General features: G+C 39.1%; 1 long non-coding RNA gene across 1 annotated transcript in view; it reads right to left on the minus strand.

The window, feature by feature from the left end:
- The window catches only part of LOC144246380 (uncharacterized), a 76,561-nt gene that overhangs the window by 33,334 nt on the left and 18,451 nt on the right, over positions 1-24,776 (minus strand). The window lies entirely within an intron of this gene.

The raw sequence follows: 24,776 nt of genomic DNA on the forward strand, positions 1-24,776 counted from the left end.
CAAGGCTCTGAAGCCACTGCAATTGGGCTGTAAAACTGACAAAAGCAGGGTCTGTTAATGAGACTTTTGGCAAATCTGTTAATCCCAACCAAAATTTAAAGCAACTTTTTATCGAAGCATCAGCATTTCTGGTTCTAGTCCTAAGTAGATCTTGTAAATGTAAAAAGCAGTAAATAAAGAGGTAGGTTTTTCTGGACTTTCCAACAGTTCCTTAAAGTGCTGAGGTTGCTTTGGCTTCTAAAAATGAATAGAAGGATCCAGGATATTTTGTTCCAAGCAGTTTGTTCAGTCCTGTCCTTACATTAATGGGCTGCTGTCCTCAGCTGCTGAGCTGAATCCTGCTCCAGACTGGTGCCACTACTCCCCCCTTGGATACTTCAGCTGAAACTCATCCAGCTGGAACTTGGAAATATAATACGGAAAAAAAAGGGGGGTTGGGGATTTTTTATCCTCTCTAACTTCTGCACAAAATAGAGTTCATTTCCTTTGAAAAGAGGCATTGGAGATATAGTCTGATATTGGAGGGAGTGTGAAAAAAAAACCCCATTCACATCCTCTAATATTATAAATAGGACTGAGTGTGATTAGATAGTGATTCAGAAAAAGTAAGTCATAGAGACACTGACACATGTTGAAAGGTCAATACTTAGCTGGCCACTTGTGCCCAAAATTCTGGCTAAAGTACTGGAATTCATCACCACCTCAGCAATTAGAGGTTTGCTCAGCCTCTTAAATGGACAGGGAAAGAAGCAGGAAAAAACTGCAGGAAGACCTTACATTTTTGAGATGCCATGGAATTGTTCAGCTGCCTCACCCAAGTTTCCTTAGAACTTGCAAAGAGCAGAAAAGTTCAGCTACTGATGATTTCCTTGTATTCAGCCTCCAATATGCTCTTCTCTGCCTTGACTCAGGCAACAACTGTGCTAGACTACTAGCATGGCCTGTAACATTCTCTGAACTTCTGAATTTTAAACAGGAATTAGTGACCAAGCTTGTCAGGGAATGTAATGATTTGAAATTTAGCAAACATGTCATTTGGAGTCAATAAAGTTCATAATATGTTCAGCCATTCTTTTCACACTGAATATTTCATATGAAGATAAGCTTCAGATGGGAGATGTATATGCTGTTAATAACACTGCTAGGGAGGGGCTAGGGGAAAAAAAACAAAAGATATACCTACAGAAACTAATTATGCTGTTCAATTAATGGTTCTGGACCGGTTCTCATTTAGTTTAAAATCAGCATCACCCCCTAGAGTTACATCAGATTCACATCCAGCCCCAGATCCCTTTTCCTACAATTGATGAATCACTTCTGTTCTTAGTCTTCACAATAACAGCAGTTCATTTCTTTTGCTAGATCTGTTTTAATTTACCTGTGAAACCAGAGCTTCCTAAATCTCCGTTACTATAATGGTGTCACATTAACATAATTTGTAAAATGTAAATTGATTTGTTTTGATTGATTTTTGTCTGACCTTTAAAAATGAATGAGAATATTTCAATGGTGTAATAAACCATGTTTGAGTAGTCTAAACACTCTAAAATACAACAAATGTGGATAGATTTGCTTAATAGAGCAGAAAACTTAGAAAGTGGTCTCTGGGCTGACAACCACAAGTTTTGCAGGCTCTTAGAGCTCAGAAGACTGCAAAAGCTTTAACAGGGAAAAATCCCCTGCAGTTACATGCAGTTGTTTTGCAGTGTGTTTTAGGGACATACAAGCAGTGCCTGAAGGGCACATTCTCTGCTCTGAAGATAAGCAGGTCATTCCCTGTTGCATGGTGCATGGTGGATGCCTCCAGAAGCAAAGAAAAACCTTGTGCTGGAGAACCTGGCCCCTGCCCTAAATTTCCTGTCACCCTCCATTTCCTCTATAAAGCCAGAGGTAGTGAAACCAGACAGAACAGAAAAGAAAGGAAAATACAGAGCTAATTAAAAATATTGAAATATTTTCCATGGCAGAGAGAAAATACAAGGAGCTTTGCAACAAATAAACACACTGCTTTATCTTTTCAAACGTAATAAAAGAGAAAGTAGGCAATAAAAGGTACACAGAGTGCACAAAACAGTAACAGCCAATAAGTGTGTAAAAGGAAGTGGAGCCAGGGGATTTCAGGTTATTAAGGAAGAAAAAAACAGAAATCCTATGAAGGAGATAGGCCACCAATCTTCATTTTGATTTCTAGCAAAGTCTGGAACAGGCTGTCCCCTGGAAGATAGGAGTGGATATGCAGCACATGCTATAGATTTGTCATGAGCCAGCTGTGTCACATCTATCCAACTTTCTTTCAGCAGATGGAGGGCTGTGAGAGTGAGGGAGAATCAACAGGCATATTTGACCTGAATAAGGCTTTTGACACTATCTCACATGACATTCTCATTAGCAAGCTAGGCAAATACTCTCTTAATGAAATTGGTATGAGAAAGGTGAAAAAGTGATTGGAAATCTATACAGACCAAGTACTTATCAATGGTTCATTATCCAAATGGAAGGGTGTATTGAGTGACATTCTGCAGGAGTCTGTCCTAAGTCTGCATTTATTCAATATTTTCATTAGCAGGGATGATGGAATAGGAAGTATGTTTATTAAATTTGCAGAGGATGTGGAGCAAGAAGGGACTACAGGCTCATTGCAAATTCAAAATGAACTTGTCTATTGAAGGGACATTCTGAAAATTAGCAGGAATATGAATGGAATAAAGTTTGTTAGGGAGGAAAAAGCAAAGTAAATAATATTTGGACAGAAATGACCAACTGTACCTATCTGAACAGGGTGGAAATGGGCTTGGCAATAATTTTATGCACAAAGACCTTGGGGTTATAGCAGATCAAAGGTGGCCATGAGGCAGTGATGTCATTTCTAGCTCAGGCAGGAGTGCTGCCAGAAAGCACATCAGGTAATTAATGTATCTGACTCAGAACTAAGAAAGATTCTGTGAGAATTTTGTTTTATTAGAGCACAGTGTGCTGAGAAAGATGCTGTCCAAAAAACAGCAGCAAAAGTGGTCACGATCTACACTAACACAGCCAGTTGTGTGTGAGCAAAGAACTGGGGCTCTTTGTGTTACTGAAGGAGAACTTCTGCACTTCAGAAGACCAAAGGCTGTCAGAGATAAATATATGACAAGAGATGTGGTCTGCTTTCCATGTCCATGATGGACCAGATGGAGCCAGAACTAATGAGTCTAATTTTTAAATGAGGAAACTTCCTGATAGACACAAGAGAAAATTTAATGGTAAAGGCAAACAAACTCTCGAATATATTGTCTGGCAGTGTTATACAGTTTTTAAAATAATGTTTATAGGTAAGTTGGACAATCTAGAGTTAAAAATAATGCAGCTATGGATGATGTGTTCGGGGCATTGGGTGATGAACCTTCCCTTCCTGTTCTGTGATTTTATCAAGTAAACATATCCTAAAGAGGTGGGGCTGAGCTAAAGGAAATTACGATGTCTGGAGATGTAATTTGGGTAAGTTGAGTGCTCTGTCATGCTGGAATTCAGAAAACTGGACGATGAAATTTTAAGAACAAATATCAAAACATATTTGCATCTTTATGATTGGGAGTCTCTATATATAAAGATAGAGGGAGTGAGGAATAAAAATCTAGAGGCCACAAATTCTGATCTAGTTTGTAAAACACTTAAGAATAAATTCGGAAGGGAAGAAACCCAAATGAAACTCAGAAAAATTTTATTGAAAATTAGTTGCTTCAAACCCAGACTTCTCAGTAAGTTTTTTCCTTGGATGAAATAACCCCCCAGTTCAGTACCTGGGAAATGACTAGTTAAACTGAGCAAGCCAGAGATGAAAGGAAATAATTTAATTAGCAAGGAACTGACTGAAGGAGAGAGGGCAATAGATTAGAGGAAGTTTTTAGTGAAGCTCCAGAAGGATAAGTCTTGGGACCACTGTTCACTAGGTGGTCTGGCTCTAAAAGTGTAAGTCTTTGCTGATGACACAGGGTTGAGGGTTGTCACTAAGACATTGGAAAACAAAGAAAGAATTGTAGGATTATGAAAAATGCTGGAAATGTGATGTGGTTTCATAGCCAAGGTGCATACCACGCACATAGAGACTGATGAGAGAGCTGATTAGAGAGTTCATGAGCTGGACACAGCAAAGAGGAAAATGCTCAGGGGTTTCAGAAAAAAAACCAACATTCTTCAACGAGTCATTAATGTGTTGTGAACTGAGCAGCTGAAATAATAAATGGTATCTGTTAAGATATTCCTAACATTAAGGAGGAAGTACAAGTGCCATTGTGCAAGGCACTGTCAAGAGTTCAGTCTGAAGACTGGATTTAAGGAGTGGATGCACTGATTGGGTCAGATAAAGGAGAATATTTTATGGGAGGAGATTGAAAGTCTTAGTCCTCATTTTGCAAATTTATAAATGAAAACAGAATAGTAAAGGGAGTAAATTCACAGTCAGAGAGATAGAGAGGCCAGTAGCATGGTGATGCCAATTCCAGAGAAAAGGGCGATTTTAGCTAAAGGACAATGCTAACAAAAGACCAATGAACCATGAACAATTTTATTTTAGCTACTATTAGGAAGCTTTCACCTCTGTAGCAATATGCTGATATTGTTATCAACATATGTGCTGTGTGGACCTGCTGTTGAATTTACTTAGAGTTTGATCTTTTTCTGATAAAGGATTCTAAATTGTGTTATATTTTGGGATGGCAAACTCTGCTTTCCCTTTATAGTTTGCAGTTTTGTGCTCTCACAAACTTTTCCTTATGTGGCTAGAATAAGCAAAAGGGAAGAAATTTTGGGATGTGAGGCTTTGAAACAATGATGTGGTGATACTGTGGTTAAGGGCCACACAAGTTTCATTGTTTTCAATGAGTATGAAATTCCTTCTTACCCTGACAGTGTCGCAAATCTGAATTCCCTAAGTACTGGAAGGAGTCCATATAACAGTGGGCTCTGGGTCTGGAGGTCTCAGGGCAGCTGTACTTACCAGGAGAGGGAACATCAAACATCACAGCCTTCCTTCCCTGCCTGTCCCAGTGTAAGATGTTTGCTGTGAGCAGCCTTGTGCAAAAGCAGCTATTGTCAAATTAGGGAGAATGGGATAATGTATCACTTAAAAGCCAGATGGCATTCAAAATGCCAGTCAGAGCAAGTCCTGATTTCTGCTAATGTGCTGTCATACATTGCCATATGCACAAGTACCAGTCTAGATTTCCTCCACAAACTGATCCTGAGCTATTTCCTGTTAATTATTTAGGGTATGTAGCTGATTACCTAAGAACAGCCCTCACTGCTCAATTAGACATCTCAGACTTTTAGATACAAGAAGAATAAGCAATACAAGGCAAGCATCTAACATAATAACCAGCTTATGTTCTACTTCACTTATTAATATGTTTCCACATGTAAAGGCAAACATTATTATTGCTTAGAGAATAAGTATTTCAGAGCAGTAATACCAAGCAAACAGACTTGTGGCACACATGCTCAGCAATGTCAAATAAGAAGGGATTTGATCATGGTCAAACTGAGCTGTTGGCCAGAAATCCAGGCAACATTTATTTTGGAAGCTTTCTAACAGCAGTCCCAGTGGGTCCACTTTATGATAAGTGTCTCTAATATGTGGCAGTGCTGGTCAAACACCAAAAATAATCTGTTTCCTCTTTTCAAAAATTCCAGCCAGCTGGTCAGAGAATAAAGGATTTTCATAATTAGAGGATTCATAATTTTCTTCTGTATTCTGTATGGAAATATTTGGCTGCATTTAATTCTTTCTTATTTAGTACTATGGCATCAACACATATTTAGATTTTGAATATAAATTATGAACATCTAATGTAACAATGGCACAGTCAGTATTTTGCCTATTCTGCTTAACAAAGAGATGTTAGAAAGAAAGTCTTCAGAGTAGCAGAGAGTAAGTTTTCAAAGTATGCCTCTAGGTAAGAAATGTGGGAATCTTCAATATCTTGTGGACTTCAGAAATTCCATAGTGCATATGTCAACAGCTTGACAGCACAGGAACGTCCATAGCAAGTCATAATAAAAATCCACCCAGTCCAATAGTGTCTTCAGGAATGGCCAGGATGGGATACTAAGGACAGTTGTGAGCTAGTGTAAACCCTCCACATCAGCATCAATTAAAGTAAACAGGCTGGGAACAGCAAATTAAATAAATGGAAAAAGTGTGAGAAGATCAAAACTAAAATAAACAAACAAACAAAAAAGACAAAAAAAAGATAAATAAATGGAAAAATCCAATATTAGCCTACACTCCTTAACTACATCATGTAACCACTCCCCCAGATGTATGCTCTCTCCAGCATATTTTTCTTTAATTCTATTTAAAAAACTTAAACTCCTTATGATATTCTAGCAAGCAACCCAGACACCTATTAGCAACCTCCCCAAATTCACTTCAAGGCAATACTCCTGTAACTGAAATCAGCTGTCTCATTGCTTCTGTGCAAGCCAGCACACTTGGATCCAATCAGAACACTATTTGCTCAGAAAGCTGGGAAAATAGGGTTATTGCTCCTGAAGGCTGTGGCAAGGCTCTCAGACTCAAGAACCTAAAGCCAGGAGCAAAAAAACTGGCTCAAGCCCTACACAGTTCCAGTTCTTTGCATCCCTCTGCTAAATCCTGTACTCAGCAAAGGCATCCAGGTTTGTCCTGATGCAGTGGACACTCTACTTGCCCTAGCAGCTCATCATTGCTGCATCATCCTTAAGTTATTGCCCTGGTTCTACCCTGCCCTCTCTGGCTTTCCAGTGTTATCTTTAAGCCACAGATATCAGAAGGATACCTTGTCCTTAGTGTTAGCCTGACCAGTGCCAGAAGTAGAGGTAAAACCACATCTTTGCTCCTACCTCTCTCCTCAGCGATGGCTTCTCTTAGACCTTTTTGCCACTGCAGCAGAATCATCCACAGTTTTCCTGTGTCAAGGGATTTTTAAACCCTGTCCATCATGAGATCTGGATTTATGACAGAGTTCAATGCCAGTTGGCTTCAGTGGTCCTTGAATTGCACCCTGGAGGATTTCTGAGATACAAACAGCAGTATGAATTGGAGTATTGCATCCCTAGAGATTGGCTTATGTCTTCCCTTGGCTGCAAAACTGCACAATGGACGACTAATTTGCACTACTGTGGGAGAACTGTATTCCAGTAATCAGGCTTTCAGCTTTAAAAAGCCAGGCTTTCACCTTGGCTTCAGAAGAGAAAAAAATTAAATGGTGAAATGTTTCCATTGAAATCATCAGTACCTATGTACAAAAGACAGAACTCTGATTTGCACAAAAATTTTATTTCACTCTCAGGAAAGGAAATAGGGGAAAGTCTGATCTGGAACCTGCTGAGTTTCCCCAGCCAAGAGAGCAGAAATAGAAGATGTAGGCACAGAGACTTTGCAACTCTGCAAGTGCCTTGTGAGTTGTTATTGAAGGAAAGGATTTTGTGAGAAAACTGGAATCTGCTCATTATGAGCTAAGTAAAAGCTTCTTCAGCTGCAGCCAACTGCAGTTTAATTTAAACTGCATTCACGCTGACAAAAGCATAGTGGCTAAATTGCTTGCACTAATCATACCCTGCCCGTGTGCTTTGCTTACAGATGGTCATTAATACCATAATGATGACCTGTGACAGACAGGCTGCAGTGTGTGCAACTATCCTATTTAGCTTAGCCAGGATGAATTATCCAGCTATAATTCAGCACTGGATAAGTGAGGTGTTTAAAGAGAACAGTGATGTGAGCTGCACTCTGTGTGAGAAGACAACAGGCATCTCAAGAAGACTCTGATAAACAGGGTGTTCTCTACTTGTCTGTCTTCAGTGGGGCATATCTTGAAGCTTGGGGTCATTTATACAAATATGAGACAAAGAAAAACAGAACTAATCCATTTGGTCCTCAAGATTATATTTTCCTAAATTATTTGACACGTTGGATTAGTTTTCTGGGAGGGACAGCTGTGATTACAGAATCACCATCCCTGGTGACAAATCCTGTCACATTTTATTGTAGATTGGAATGAAGAACAGAGTCTCTTACAAAACCTGAGTTTCAAAAGCTCCTCTGTCCCTTTTAGATGGGAGGAGAGAGGTTCCCATTCTCCTGCCCTTACACTTCACTGGCAAATTGCTCTTACAGACTGTTTTGTCCATGATCCTGTCACTTAGCTGCCTGGTACTGTTGAATATTTGTTGAATTTTATTGGTGAACTCTCCATTCTAAATTTAAGACTTCAAGCCAAAGAAAACTAATTTCCTCCTAATTTGTCTCAAAACCAAGACAGCCACAAAGCTAACAAAAACTGTGCTTTCATGAACTCTGTTCCTACCCCCTGAATTTACTGACTGTTGTTATGTTAATAGTAGGAACGTGAGTGAATTATTTCGACTAACAGGATACTGATTCCAAAGCAAGTAGGAACCTCTTGTACCTGAACTAAAGATAGCTCAGAAATATAATGGCTAAAATCCACAAAAATTATTTAATCCAAAAATCTAAAATTTTGCATCCAATCCTTCATTCCTCCTGCTATATCAGAAAATCAAAACCCCAGAAAATTTCAAGGCTCAAACCCCCTTTTTTCTGCCCCTTCTTCTGACTGCAGGATGTTGGGAGGTGGGGCTATACCTGGCATGCAGTTGTGCAATAGGTGTCTGAGAAAAGGAAACTCTGGTAGTTTATCTCATCAAAATATGACAGCCCAGCCACTTTCTGTGTTCTTTCACTCTAATACTATGTCAGTTCTACTTAGGCTTCCCTTATCAGCTGGCATCTTCAATACCTTTTGTATGGTGACACATCATTGAAAAGATGCAAAGGCTTGAGTGGATGTCATTGCCTCTCTCATTAGCCATCACACTTTCATCTGAAGCAGTAAACATGTTTTCTGTCTGCTCACCAGTGTCACTACCCCTCAATTTAACAGCAGTTCTTGGTGCCTTAAAGGTAATTCCCATGAAGGGTGATAAGGAATCTCGAGCTGCATAATGTGTTGCTCTTTGCTGCCTGTGAACACACTGACTGGATCAGCTGGGCTCACCAAAATTTCAAGACACACACAGACACAGACAATCTGTTAAAGCACTCACATGCCACAACAGTGAGCCTGGTTCCCAGCTGCAGATTAGACATCAATTGTGACTTTCAAAGAGCAAGTTAAATACCATGCAGAATTCCTGGAGGTGATGTGTTTCATATATTAAAGTGGGTCAAGTCTTAATATTGGTTCCCAGCTATCAGTTCCCAGCAGCCACGAGTGAGTTGCTGGATGACATGGCAAAAGCCTTTAGTTTGGAATGAGTAGCTTGTTGCACTGGATAAGGATCACAACTTGTTTATTACTGAAATAATGGTTTGTGAAATTTTTTCATCGAGTTTGGTTTGCTTTAAACCCCTGCTTGTTGGTCACATTATTTATACATACTCAGATACCTCTAGGATATCTCTGGGACTATTCATTAATCCCCAAAGTTTTGTGCATTTTAGCATGAATTACTGTTTATTCAGGAAAATATATACTGAAGTATGTTATTCCTTATTTATCAGAGAAGTAAAACTGAGAGCAGATTGCACAGCACACCTTGTGTGAGTAGGGGTAATAACCAAAACCTGTCATCTCTGAAGCAGCAGCACACTCAGAGAAAATTCTCCACCATAACTATTTCTGTGTAAGAAAGACGATTCCCACCAGTCTGGATTATTCTGTAAAATAATGAATTGATCCAAAGAAAAAGGATTGTGTTATTTAAAAATTATTTGTAAAGCAATTCACAAGAAATGGAGGTACAGTACTTCCACCTTAGTGTTTCCTTTTGGATTTAGCCTGAGAATGTCCAGGTGCGAGCCTTTCTATCTACCTAAGGTTTTTTATGAATCAAAAATCAGGCTTAAACTATTTGCAGATTTAGTGGAGACAGAAAGGCAAACAAATGTCTTTGGATTATTTAATGGTACTGCAAAATGAGACAGTAAAATCTCAGTGTTTCACTAGAAAACTTGCAGTTCACCAAATCAAGCTGGATCAAATCCCCTGCAGCTACAAGCCAGAGGGGCTCTGCTAGAATCCATATAAATACATCCATTCCAACCCAGATTTGAACTATAAGCCTTAAATCTAGTTTAAGAATTTAAATGCTTCACAGCATGGGGTGTTTTTAGGTTTTAACCCATAATCTTTTCACTGCTGTAGTACTTGTATTGGTTGCCCATTGCACAGAAAAGCTACTGAAAAACCCTTAAAATAGTTGAATAACTTATTGAGCCCTAGGTATAGTAGCTGCAGGGCAATGCACAGAAACTGTTCTGCAACCCACAGTAAAGCTGTTGTCAGGAAAATGGAAATTATTACTACTGCAATTGTAGACATCACTTGTAATAGGGGTATGAGAGCAATTTTCAGAGACAAGCCCGGTGTTTGAAGTGATAGGATCTTTTTCAGCTTCCCTTTGGAATTCAGGGGGATGTTGCATGCCCGGATAACCCCATTTCCACTGATGGAGGAGGTTCTGATAAAGTTTGGTGTGTTTGCAACCCAAAGGCAGAACATTCCTTTCAGACAGAACTTCTGGTTTCAAGTCACTTTCCATACTGCATTTTCTTTTCTGTGCACTCAGAAATCCATTTATAGCTCTTATGTGATGTCCAGTGAAAAGTAACAACTCTGGGTCAGTTCCTCAGGTGGCATAAATCGATGTGGCTGCACTGACTCCAGTATTGCCACCAAATGTAGCTGAAGGTCTGGCTCTGCTGACATTTAATTCGTGTGTTGGAACACGAATACGTGCACAAACACTGAGAGCCTTTAAATGTTTTTATTCAGGGGGAAATGTACTCACTTTACCAGAATCTAACAGCCCTACAGCTTTCAGCTCTTTCTAAATAACTCAGACAAGGAAATCAATCAACATAGTTTTTTTTTTTTCCCAAGCTTACAACAAAGTGCAGTAGATTTACTCTAAGTACTAGGTTGTTTTTTTTTTTCTCCTGGTATACGTGTGTATCTGAGGCAAAACATAAATAACATAAAAGTTCCAGTTAATATACCTCTGAGCAGGAATATGTTTTTTCTTTTATTTATGATTTTCATGGCTATATTCTGGCAGTGACATTATTCATCTCTTTATTCTCAGTTCAGCAGATCTGTCTGCAGGTGACACACAGAGCAAGTGTACAATCTGGAGTGCATGACAGGAAAGCCAGGTAAATAAAACAACATCCATTTGCAATACAGTAGAAGACTTTAATCCTGAATTTCTCACATTATTCCTGCAGTTCCCTGTGTGCTGTGTTTGCTGTGTCTGGTCTGGGGGGTAATCACCCATCACACACTGAGCTTGTTGAGGTTTGCTAAAGCAAGAGCAAGGAGCAAAGGCAGGGCAGGGCAGGCAGCTGGGAGGCACCAGGACAGTGATAGCTGGGCCCTGCCACTGATCCCAGTGATGGGCACAAGGGGAGAGCCAGGGCAGCCTTTGCCATCTAAAACGAGAGGATGCTGCAAAACCAGTAATCCAGAGAGCCAGTGCTTGAGCATCCATCCTGTTCTGTGTTATCCAAACCCACTTTGTGCCTTTACTTCAGAGGACAACATAATGAAGCACCCAAATCTAAGCTTTGTGGGAAACAGTCTGGAATTGGGAAAGGAAGCACCTTTTTGCCCTGCTCCCCAATTCCAGCCATTCATGGAAACACAGACAGGCACTTCAGTTTGCTATGGTGTCACACCCTTCTGGGCTGGGCAGGTTTCTTCTTTTCTCAGCTTTTCTGTGAAAAAACAAGCAGCAAGGCTCATGGTTCATTTTTTCCTAACTGAATGCCATCCCTAATCTGTAGTCCTGACCCAAAAAAATCTCACTGTTTTTTTAGCCCTGGGATCTTGGGTTTCCTGGCTGCACAATAGAAGCAAAGGACACCAAGCAGCAGGACACTGCTGTGTCTGAAGAGCATGGATGATAAAGCCTTTGCTGCCTGAGAAGGAAATTTATTAGGAAGATAAAGAGGGGCCATGATAGATTAAATGTTGCTGAGAGATGAAGTAGATATCCTTAAGGGTCTGGGCAATTTCTTCATCCCAGGAAATGGAAGACCTGTAATATTCCAGAGTCCATGCTTTCCTTCAGGGGAATAGAAATGCTAAAGAAAAAGCCCTTACTGCAGAAGAGAAGATAATAAGGCAATTAAAGCTCTCAGTACTATTAAAAAGTTGACAAAGCACCAGGATTAGATGAAATACATCATTGAAATCAGTGTGGAAAGAGCAAATAAAATCGAAAAGCCTTTGGAGAAGAATTCTGATTGCTTACTAATGGCAATGCTAGTACCAGAGGATAAAGTAATTTCTATACATAAGGAAGGACAAGGTTAAAAATGGGCACATTTCACCTGAATTTCAGGAAATTAGTCAATAATGTATCTCAAGATGAATTGATTTGAAAGGTCAAGCAGGATGGTGACATTGCTGCAAGTGGGAAAATTAGTGAAACTGGTCAGGAATTACCCTTTGTCTGGCAGCCAAAGGTTCTAATAAGTTGGTGGGAGGCCTTAAGAGAAAGCAATCGATGTTATCAAAATTCATAAATAGGCCATCCTCTCTGGCCACATTCTTTATGCTCCAAATACTCTGTAAAAGCCTGAAAGGTTATCTGCATTCATCAGGGCACCCTCACCAAGTTTGCAAAGGACACAGAGCTGGGAGGAGTGGCTGAGTGAGGTCGTGCTGGGGAGGTTCAGCGGGATCTTGTAAGTGCCTATAAATATCTGATTTATAGGGTTCAAAGAGGACAGAGCTAGGCCCTTTTCAGTGCTGTCCAGGGACAGAACCAGAGGGCACAAGCTGAAATACAAGAGATGCAGTCTGATCATCAGGAAAAAAATTTTAACTGTGATGGTGAGCAGTGGAACAATTTACCCAAAATGGTTGTGGAGTCTCCCATTGCAGACTTATTCAAAAGTTGTCTGGACACAATCCTGGACAGTCTGCTCCAGAGGACCCTACCTGAGCAGGGTAGTGGCACCAGATGACTTCCAGAGGTCCCTTACACCTGTAACCTGTCTGTGAACCTGTGATCTGTGTTTTCTCTTGTTTTTTTCTGTCTGTTTTACATTATCTGAGTACCCAATGCTACCAGAAAAAAGGCTCAGATCAGATGAGGAACACAAGGGTTATCAGATATGGCTCTGTCTCCTGTCTTGGTCCCCAGGTGTTCCCCAGTAACAAAAGAAATACAGCGTGTTCAGTCCCATCCTTTGATCCAGCATTGTCTCATTTTGGTTCACTCTAGCTAAAATATAAATAAAAAAATACATTGTCCCCACCTCAGTACACTCTGGCAGTAAGTTTCTCCTTGGGCTTTGTGCTCACTGGGAGAAGAAAGACCACAAAGGGTCTTCCAGAGAGACTTTTGTTTCTTCTGCCCTCAAAAGAAGGAATATCTAATGGAGTGCTTCCTGCTGTCAAAATTGTTTTGATATTTTGATCTGATGCAAAACCATCAGGTCACCTAAAATAATTGATTTGTAATGCATGAAAGAGTCCCAAATACATAATTGTCTAAATAAATAAACTTGGTTCTTGTTCATAATCTTAGCTTAAAAAAAGCACAAATTTTATAACACAAACATGGTCATAGAATTTTTTATGATAATAAGAACTGAAAAGTAATTAACAATTCCATTAAGAAAAAGTTGGTTTTCAAAGGAAAAGTGGTTATTTCAGTTTCCAAACTGTGAAAAAGAAAAAAAAAATCATGGCTAGAAAACAAAATACAGGGCATTTATGTATCTTGGCAAATAGACATTACAGGATTGTTTCCATATTTAGACCCATCTTTTCATGTTTTGAATAGTACTGGAAAGAAGGCGTATGATTATTACCTGCAAATGCTATTTTCTGGAGATAGACCAATGTGGAGATATAATTAAAAGTTGTGGAACAAAGTTTCTAAAAGAAAATTCACATAATCATAAAAATCCCTGATAGCAAGAACTAAATGAGTTTTGTGTAATAACAACTAAAAAAAGAAACATTTTAGGGCTGTACAAATTATATGTTAAAAATTAAAATCTATTCTACATGGGAACCTTTTTCCACTGACAAAGGAAATGAATTTGAGGGCTCAATGAGATTTTCCATCTTTAATGTTTATGATTCAGTATATTAAATATGACCTAATTTCTATGATATATGACGCATACAGGAGGCATATGAGATCCTGTAAGGAAAAAAAAAAATCAATTGATTGGTGAGGATAGACTACTTAAGGGACAGTGAAATTTAATCTGAGAATCATCAAGGTGTCACAGAGAGAAGTGGAACTTCCTGAATTTTGACAGCCACCTCTGCCATATTGAAGTTTTCAAAGACACATTGTCTTTTCCTGTTCATCAGTGCAATGGTGAATAAGTTCTGTGTGTGCAGCACTAAACTGAAGTCTTCCCTTCCCAGAAAGTCTGGGTTAATTTTGTGTATGGCTGCAGAGGTGCAGATGGGGCTGCAGACTGGATAGCCCATGCCTCTCCCTTTTGCATTTATTGCCCTAATCAGACAGCAGCTCTAAACATGCTTATGAAAAGCATTGGAGACAGCAACCAGAGACCCTGAGAAAGGTGCTCTTCTCAAAATTGGCCACCACAGGAGCCATGAAGAGAGGGAGCAGAGAACCAAGAACACAATTGGACTGAAGAGTCCATGACCTCAATTTCCCAAATGAAACAGACTTGATGTTTTCTTTTGGAGCACTGAGTAGTCTCTGAGGATGTGAGATACTGAAGACCTTGTGAGATAACCACTTTGGCCCCACAGCCCACCAGAATGGGTTGGAGGAGATGCCATCCCACTGGTGAAAGCTACTTAGGGTAATTGCACTCTTGCTGTCTGGCTGATGAAGCTCTCACAGGATGGTGAGAGAACAGCAAACTGGCCTTCTTGCTCTAGGACACAATCAATACTGAATTAGCCTTTAATTACAAGTCTTTTAATTATTCAGTGTTGACTTATAGTATGAAGCAGCAGCTGTAAATCTTTCTAAAGCAAAAGCTTTGATTCCTGGCATTCTCTCATTATCTCCTATACTGTCTTTGTGCAGGAAAATATAAGAAATCTATTGACATAATTTCATAATTTTTACAAGAGTAATCTAGGATCCATGCTAGTGCTCAGCAAGGGCCATAATAAATTTTAAATCCTCTGGCTGTTCTTAGGTGGCATTACCAAGCAGAAAGTGATTTGCCTGAAGTTTGATAGATCTTAATAGATTTCACTGTAGCAGAGAATAATTTTCATCTCCAGTTCATGAAAAAGTCTGCACCAAATTGCTCTGAAGGTAGGTACAGAGAACTACAGTGTTGATTCCAGTACAATACAGTCCTGAGCCTAAATCTATCACTACCTACACTAGATTTGAAAATCCTTGTTTTCTCAAACAAGGATTGGTTTGGTCCTCATTGATAATGCACTCAGAGAGATATGTTTATGATAGAAACATCTGTAATACATCAACTACCTATATCTACTTAAATATCTACATCTACTTAACTATCTACAGAGAGAGAAAGGTCTGTTTTAGCCTGGCTGTTTACTCTTTGCAAAAGCAGTACAGACTTTTACCCTTATTTCGTGCATTGCAATAAAAGATAAAGCAATTGAGAAAGTGAACCTTGTGACACTTCTGATAAAATTTAAAAATGTATTTTGAAAGGGTTTTCTCCAAGTCATAAACTACATGAATTTCAAGGAGAGGTGGTCTGCTGTGGGCAAATAATTCCTTGAATCAACATTTCTGCAATGAAACTGCTGCAGCTGGCTTGGGGTGCTGGCTTCCATCCCACAAGCAGGGAAGGGGATCCATCCTCCCCCTCTTACAGACTCACAGCCCAGCCTGGTACACACATCCCACTTAACAATGAGATACACTTTACTCATTTACTCAGCACCAGATCTGATATCAAAAATTTCCTTAAGTATTCTGTTGTGTTTGAGGTGTTGAGGCAGCAGTCTATGCCCTCCTGTGACACGGGGTGAAAGGACACCCTATAATTTCTGCTTCTGTTTATGTCAGTGGACCTGTCCCATTCCCTTCTGCTGATTTTGCCTTTGCTTGGAACTGAAAAATAGATGGACAAACCAAAAATACTTGAGTTTAAAATGACCAATTTCTGAGCATTGGGTTTGCCATAGAAGCTGTGGCTTCTCCAATGTTCTCCTAACTACCTGCCAAACCTAACTATCCTTCCTTGAGATAATGAATATGCAATAAACAAAGTAGCTGAGCTGCAAGATTCAGCAGTTGTATCCTTATGTAATGGTCTAGTAATTGGTCTAATTTTACAATTCACTGGCATTTATCAGGATGATTTCTCTTCTCTGCTCATAATCACAGTCTATTATTTCTCACATGCTATAAATACTATAAAGAAAGAAGTTTCTTGAAAAAGCATCAGTAAATAAATCCTTCTGCCAAAAGTTTATAAATTGTGTGTTACTGTGCATATCCTAGCAGCAGCAGTTCAAGCATTAATGACTTAGCCTTTCTTAATCACTTTTTTAATTACAAAAACCAGACAGAAGTTATTATCAACAAATTACTTGGTATAATGTTATTGTTCCTTCTCAAATCAAGATCATGTTGGATGTGTTAAAAATGCATAAATGAAGCCAATGCCAAACATTTGCAGAGCTTGAATTCATTAGCACTTGACTTTTACAGATGTTCTCACAGCAGTGATTTTTAGGTTATTTTTCCATCTTGTCCTATATTATCTTTTGTGCTCCAACATGGAGCTTCATTCCAGTGAAGACAAGGGCATAAAGCAATAATCCATTGGTACATTCTTTGCTGTCTCTTATTAAAACTGGCAAGAAATAATTACTTCATACTTGTTCTCATTAACAGCTAAAATTGTCTTCCACTTTCTTATATTAGCAATAATTTACATTTAGTACTAAATCTATTAACTGGTGTCAGGTCCTTGGGCCAGAACTCTCATTTTCCAACTTCTCAACTCTTTTCCCCTATGTCAGGAGGATTGTTCCTACTGCCATACAGCAAGGCGTGCTGGCAGCAGCATCACTGTGTGATCTGCTCATACAGGCTAAATGGCATCAGTAATAATGGGAAATGAATGATCATGATCTCTGCCTCCCAAATTAATCCATATCTGCTGTCCTGCTAGACTTTGCTTTGTTATAACACAGGGGTGATATATGGTCAGTGATTAAAATCCCAGAGAACTGAGACCAACTTTCTCTACATCCTTAAAAACATAGAATTCTATAGAAATACAGTGTCAGTATTATATGGCCCTGAAATGAATTCTTGGAGGAAATTAATGATTGAGAAGACTAAAAATTTAACCCAGACTGTACATTTCATGTCTCTCCCGCAGATTTTATTGAATTGCAGTGGTGCAGCAGACAGACCTCAGACTCTGCAGGTGCAGGAAGGACACAGAACAAGAGACCTCTCTGGAAAACTCTGCAATAAAACTAAAGTGATGCCATGGACTTTCAACAGCAATAAGGATTTTTGAAAGGCACACTTCAGTGGATGAGACCGATAGTTTTATGAAACTGTAAGAAATCTCTTTGAAGAGATAAAGACTGTAATAGTTTTGTACTTAAGGCCACAACAAGGAATTCCTGGAAAACTTTCAATTTATGCTGCTATTTTTTATTAATGGAACTTGGCTGAGTTTCAGCCAGGATCAGAGAGGGCAAAGAAATCTCTGAGATATTAGGAGTAAAATGCAAGTATAACAGACATATAACAGACATCTAAGCTCACTGGAATTCCTTGTCAGCAGACTCACATCTATTTATCAGGACTGAGAAAGGAAGAACCATGGTACTTGGTGCTGTTTGGGTTTTTTTTTTTCTTTTTCCTGACAGCTGAAAATTATTCAGAAAACTGCCATTTTAGAAGAAAAATAAAGGATTCAGAAATGAAAATTTCAGATATTATATTGATTTAAGCTGCACCAAGATATCCTCAGGTTTTAAGTGCTCATGAAAATTATGGATACCATTATCCTTATTTTTCCTTTACCATAACAAAACAGACAGGAGTGAGAGCTGCCCAGCAGCTGCTCTAGGTGTCTCATACGTAACTTAGAGGCAAAAATAAAATTGCCAAAAATAAAATTGCCAAATAAATTTAGTGCTGCATTCCCCTGTTTGGGTGCACACTGCTTTGTTCAGCTTTTGAGCAGAATTAAATGCTCTCCCTTCCTCCATATCCCTCCCATGCCCCTCTCAAGCAAGCAGAAGGAATCCCTCTGAGCAGGTAAAATGTCTCACTGGGGCTGGTGGGTGAATTTTGAAGATTATTCTCCTCTGAGTTTAGCACAAAAAACTCAGGTAGAGAGGAGCTTCTATAAGTTTCTGGGTGTTTCTATAAGCAGATTGTATGGAAGGAGTTGGTTTTAAGGGAATGGTTTGCCAAGCTGACAACATTCCAGCCTGTTCCCCTGTCACACTCTCCTGTCTGTGGCCAAGGCTGCCCCATCTGCCCCAGGAGCAGGCACGGTCCTGGGCACAGTGTGACCCCCTGTCCTTCTGCTGGAGCTGGGACAGCCAGGGCTCTCCTTGGCCACACATGGCACTAAGCTCACTGCTTTCCAGGAACTCTTCCAAACCTCTGTGCTTTTTCATGTCGGTGGTATGCAAGACACCCCATCTTTTAAACCACTGGGTATCTTCCCAGCCAGAGCTCATTTTGCATCTCTGCCTCTTTGCCTTGTGCTCTAAGCTCTGAATCTGCTGTACCTCAACCAGCAGCCCCTGGCTCCTTCGTTTTGTTCTGGAGGCTTCTGGTTTGATCCTGATGCAAACATACAGGGTCCTGTTCTCTGACCTTTGTCACTGCCCCAGCTGCACATGTTGCTTGGGCAGTTGGTACAGCCAGCCCTTCTTGGAAATTCCTCACTTTTGCCCAAGTGTCAGCCAGAGCATCCACAGAACATCCTTGCACTCAAATTCTTCCTGATGGCTGAAATGACCAGTGGGAGCTGCACAGTCAGTTGTCATTACACAGATAGCCAGGTAAAATTGCAAAGAATAAGACTTCCCCCAAACACTCCATGATATATCCAAATACAAGAAATTAAAAGATAATTAAATTTTTAAACTTAAAAAGTAACTTTTTTTTGAATGGTGTCAGTATTTGTAATCTCCCTGTTTAATTTTGAATCACAGGCTTTGTCAATTTCCAGACAAGACTTAGTGCTAATATTAGAATGTTTTAATGTGAAGGAAAAAAAAAAAGAAAAAAAAAAGAAAGCTTTTGATTATAATCTCTAGGGTCAAATAAGAAGAAAGAAAAAAAAAAAAGACCAAAATGCTGCCATTGTAAAAACTTGTCAGAGATTTAACTGTGACATTCAGGCATATCATCAAAATTTGCTTTACAACTGCTGCCACTATACTTCCCTGCAGTAGTACGAAGGAAGGTGAAAAAATAATCTTTACCTTTTCCTGAGAAAATTAGCTTCTGTGTAAACACACACTGAATTTTTATTTTTCTCCCCATTATGTGTGATAGTTTTATTTTTCTCCTCATTATGTGTGATGGTCAGACTGTTGGTGCAAACACACTAAAGCTTGGGGGCTGTCCCCAGACAATTGGAGCAATAGAGGCAGATTAGAAGGGCTCAGTGCCCGCCTGGCACAGTGGCAAAGCTGATTTGGGGTGTCCTATACAAGGCTCAGGACAGGTCATTGTGGTCCCATGGCAGTGTGAGAATCTCCAGCTTCACAGACAAAAATTTGCCTCTGAATGCAGCCAGCCACATGGAAAGGTTTCTTCTCCTTCAGCTTTTGCTCATGGACTTGCAGGTGGATGGTGCAGCAGCAGGGAGTTACCCCTGGGGCTGGGTCACGCTCACATGAGGTGGTTGTTTATGCCCAGGGGCTTTTCTCCATCTGCTGGGCTGGGGTTTGGCACTTGCAGAGCTTTCCCCAATGTCCTCCTGGAGGGATGAGGGGTTTCCCTGTGGCTGGGCAGATGGGACACTCCTGCATTAGCATGGGGAGGTGCCCACATGGTCCTCACAGGATCCTGAGGAAGCCTCAGCACCACCAGCAGCCTCGGGTCAATGCTCTGCCCACACTTGTTTTGTCTTTTCTCAGCTCCCTCTCTCTGAGAGCTGTGTGCTCAGTTTTAGGTCCAATTTGCACTTCCCCATCACAAAATGTGGTGGCAGAGGGGTGAAAGAGGGAAGACATGAACAAATATGGAAAGGAAAAAAAATGTGTTCCTCTTCTGAGATGGCACAAATTGTCTCAAAGAAACAAGATTTCTTATTGATGCTCAAAGAACAAATGTCATTTCTTAATTCTTAGTCTTTGTGTTGTGCTAGCCCTTTCTTTCATTTTCCAACCACAGCAAATTGCACATAATACCAGAATATTGTTTGATGTTTCTGAGGTAAATTTCACATAAATGGATTTCTTGTTATACTCATAACTTAAATATCCTTCTACATTAATGATAGAGCCAGTCTCCATTTATTGCACTATAACCGGTACTGCAGCCTAAATAAATAAAATAATACAGAATAGTCAATTCTGCTGGCCCAGCATCATGTATCAATTTGCACTAATAAGTTAATTTCCATAATTGTTATTCAGAACTAACATAATTTGAAAGAAGAGAGGTCATAATGGTCATGATGCCCTGAGAGGATTTTGCCTTGCTGAAGTCAACACATTGAAGCCTCTGAAGGATTCTGGAGAAAATAATGCCCATAACCCAATCATTCAGTTAATGTTATTACTCATTTATTTGTTTTCCATCAGCGAGATACTCGGTGACCTCCAAAACAAGACTGTGCCTTTGACACACAGACATATCACATTTGTTTTATCTCTGCTGATCCTGAGTCTTTAAAATCCAATGCTAAGTCTTCCAGTGGACCTTTAAAAGTGCTGCCTGCATTTGTCTTTGCTGTCTATTCAAATAAGCTGGAGCACAGCAACAGGGAGTGCTCTTTATGCCTAGTAAAGCAAATAAACCTCCTTCAACTTGCTTTTTGTCTTTCGCTGAGACCCCTTCAGTTTTGGTAACATTGAGTAAAGAGAAGACCCTGAAGTGTGGTGCTGCTTGAACACAAGGCCCTGATGAGCTAAATCAAGCAACACTGACATTTTTTACTAAAAAAAAAGATGTATCTCACTGGGAATTGCTGGTGAAGCTGCTATACATCAGATTAGGATGTCATCTGCTACATTTTATTTTGTCACTTAAAATTAAATGCATTTGTAATATGTAGAGTACTAAAATCAAATCAGGATTTAATCCATTTTAGAAACATGTTCTATTACAGGGAGAAATGTGCATGGCAAACATGGAATGTTATAGAGCATTTGCAATAAATATCAATGACATTCCCTGGCAATTTTATTTTTGCCTGTAAGTTACGTATGAGACACTGACCTTTCTAAATATTCTACACAGATAACCTGATCCTTAATACAATGGTGAAATATTATTACAATTATTGTTTGCAGAACTATGGGAGGGGTTGCATAAGGTGTTTTTGTTAAACAGGAATAAATAGATTAGTGGACTGGATTACTGCATTAGAGCTTAGACATTTTCAGTGGTGACAGGGGACTAAAGGCTTTCTTTGCTTGTTTTGCTTGCTGATTAAAAAATAGAAAGAATAAGCTGAAAAGCAAATGAAAATCAGTTTATTTAAAGGTCATTTCTAGTGGAAAGAAAACTTAGAAAATTGAAAAATAGGCATTATTCATAGAACTTTCTAATCTCCCTACCCTAAATAGAAAATTTTGCTTAGTGTAGGCAGAAATTCACAGAACATTTCAATTAAATTGAATTTGAAATTTCTGTGTGAGTTAAAGCTTAATTCTACATTTTCCATCCACTTGCCTTTAATGTCTGATGCTTCAAAGTTACCAGAACTAGAAGTTTGAAAGTAGATCAAGTGCAAGAACAACAATCTTACAAAATTTGTCCTGCTGGGGAGTTTGGAAATGCAAATAGAAAATACTGACCCTTGAAATTAAGAACATGTGGAGGAGAAATGTGACAATCTTTTTAAAATAATGCAAGCCTCAGAGATGTCCTTTCACAAGGGCAGAACTACCACAATTAGAACCACAAATGGGTGGTTATATACTATATAATTATAGATATTTATTAATATGTTATATAATTATATATATATATATAATTATAATATAATTATGAAATATATGACCTATGCTGCAACCATTACTGCCATGTGTGTAGGTCTTGGTGGGTGGAAGGGAACCCCTGTGCCAGTGGAAAAGAAAGGAAAAATGCAAATCCAGAGAAATTTGTGTAACTCCACAGAAACAACACCTGTAATTTCATTTCTTGGTGTTACTGTTCAGTTATTTCTCCTTTTCTACCTTTTTCTGCTTCATACTGTACATTCCATTCAGCTGCTCTTGTGGCAGCTCTTTGGATGTTACAAAGTCATGCAAACTAAGCAAGAGCCATGGTGCATTTTGATTTTCAGAGAGATGACCAGACACAGAGTGAACCATGATTTCCCTGGAGCCAGGCTCCATCTCATATCCCCCAAAAGGTGGGTTATGAAAGAGAGGAGACCTCATTCAGATAGTGCTAAAGCACATATTCATCTTCATAAAGGCTCATGCAAAAAAATTTCCCATTTTGTTTTCAGAGACAGTAATCCAGCCTTGTTTTTGACTCCACTTAGACTTCAGCAGAGAAACTGAGAGAAGAGTTGTTGGGAAAACTTGATTTCTCCACAGTGAATTCCTCTATTTTCCCAGCAAAGTAAGTATATTTCCTATAAAGAACTGGGAAAAGAAAGGACAAGGGGTTAACTTTTGCACAGGCCTTGACCTCTCCATTTCTGTAGCTACAATTCATAGCTTTCCAACAGCAAATTCATTTACTAAAAGCATGGGACAGCTCAGGCTCAAGGACACTGTTTGTGTTTCTTGCTTTCTTGTGGGAGCACATTGTCTTCCTCCCAGTTCTCCTCAGCTTATGTTTGGACAGACCACAGAAAAAAAAGGGAACTGTTGATGTTAAAAGCATCCAGCTTGACATTCAGAGCCTTTTGCTGTTCACACACACGCCTGGCTCCTGCTTTGGTTCCGGGAGTTGCGCGTCTCTGAATTGATGGCAAAACAGGCTCATTTGAAAAAAACCCACCTAAATATGGATTTTTCTTTTTTCCTTTAGCAGTCTCTTCTCATTAAATATTTCTTTGCTTTCATCTACAACAAGCATAACGAGATAATTCTGTTTACCATTCCTCACCAAGAAAAGTAATTAGAATGCAAGGTAATTTCCATAAAATGCATTATGACTTTAATATCAGTAAAAGCCACTTAAATATTAAATGCTCAGAAAAATTATTAGCTAAATTATCATGGAATAATATGATCAGGTTGCTTTAGGAGGAAAAAAGTGATAAATGTGTTTTAATAAACTGTGCAAAATTATATGTATCATATTCTTGCTTCCTGTCAATTTTATTTAGAGTTAAATGCCATTGTGATAATTAGTTGGGTTTTACTATGTTCATTAAAAGCTTTTCTAATGATCACATAAAGAAATAAGTGAAATTAATTCCTTTCCTTAAACTCAAAGAAATTAATCAAATGAATAAACAAAAAGCTTTTGCTGAGGAACAGACACAATATCATAGAATCATAGAATCATGGAATGGTCTGGGTTGGAAGGGGATCTTCCAAGATGAGCATGGGGTGCAAACACACACAGTCAGTGAAGGCTTGGATTTTGTGTCAGAGTTGATGTTCTTGATTTACAGACAGGAGCCTTGTGTATGAGGGGCACAGTCCATTAAATCCAGTAGTGCTCATTCAAGCCAAAGCTCAGAGCTTTTCCTAGGAATGCAGCAAAGGTTCCCCAGTGAAAATGAGAATAGATCTGACTAACATTCCTGGCTTCTGTATTTGTTTTTCAGGGTGGGTATACTACATCTTTCAAAAAATTTTAAGTCTCATTTTCAGTTACTGAAAAACCCCTAGAGAGGCACTGAGCTGGTGAAGTCTTCTTTCATGACTCACTAAGGCTAAAAACACTTTCCCAAGGAACTTTCACATCTTGCTAGCATTAGAAAATTTATAAATGCTGAAGATGAGTTCTGGCTGTCAGAAATAACACTAGAAAAAGGAATACTTCAAGATTCAAAACCCACACAAATAAATTACTTCAAAATCAGAGCCATTAATTTTGATTTCCATATGCATGAAGATGGTGTTATAATAAATTAATATTTTTGAAAAAACTTGCTGCATTAACTCATTGAATTAGTCCAATGACTGTAGATGTTAATGCTAATGACATACCCTTGGCTGGGGTGAGTGAACCTGATTTGGAGTCTAGGTCATGTTAGAAGAAACTTCTGCATTTCAAACTGGTTCAGATCTTCGGTGAATATTAAGGAGGAAAAAAGTTTAAAAACAAAGTGTTCATTTCAAAGACACAGCCATGAGATTAAGTTGGATGAGAATCACACAACTGAGTTCCTGAACCTTGATACTCAGACTCTTCCATTCAAAAGTCTGCCAAAGCTGATGGAAAGCATCACTTCACTAACTTGCCTGTTAAACCACAGTGCTGTTTGTTCTTCACAAAACACTTCCCTATATAGACCTCTGGAGAACAGACTTGTTTACAATAACTCTGTGAACAAATTCTACCCAAGACGATACCAAAGTTGAGATACATTTAGGATTGGAACTGAGACTTATAAGAATGGAGTTAATCATGTCACCTTAATAGAAAAGTAATAATAAAAA

This window comes from Lonchura striata, chromosome 5 (genome assembly GCF_050655825.1).
Source record: "Lonchura striata isolate lonStrDom1 chromosome 5, ASM5065582v1, whole genome shotgun sequence".
Classification (NCBI taxonomy): Eukaryota; Metazoa; Chordata; class Aves; order Passeriformes; family Estrildidae; genus Lonchura; species Lonchura striata.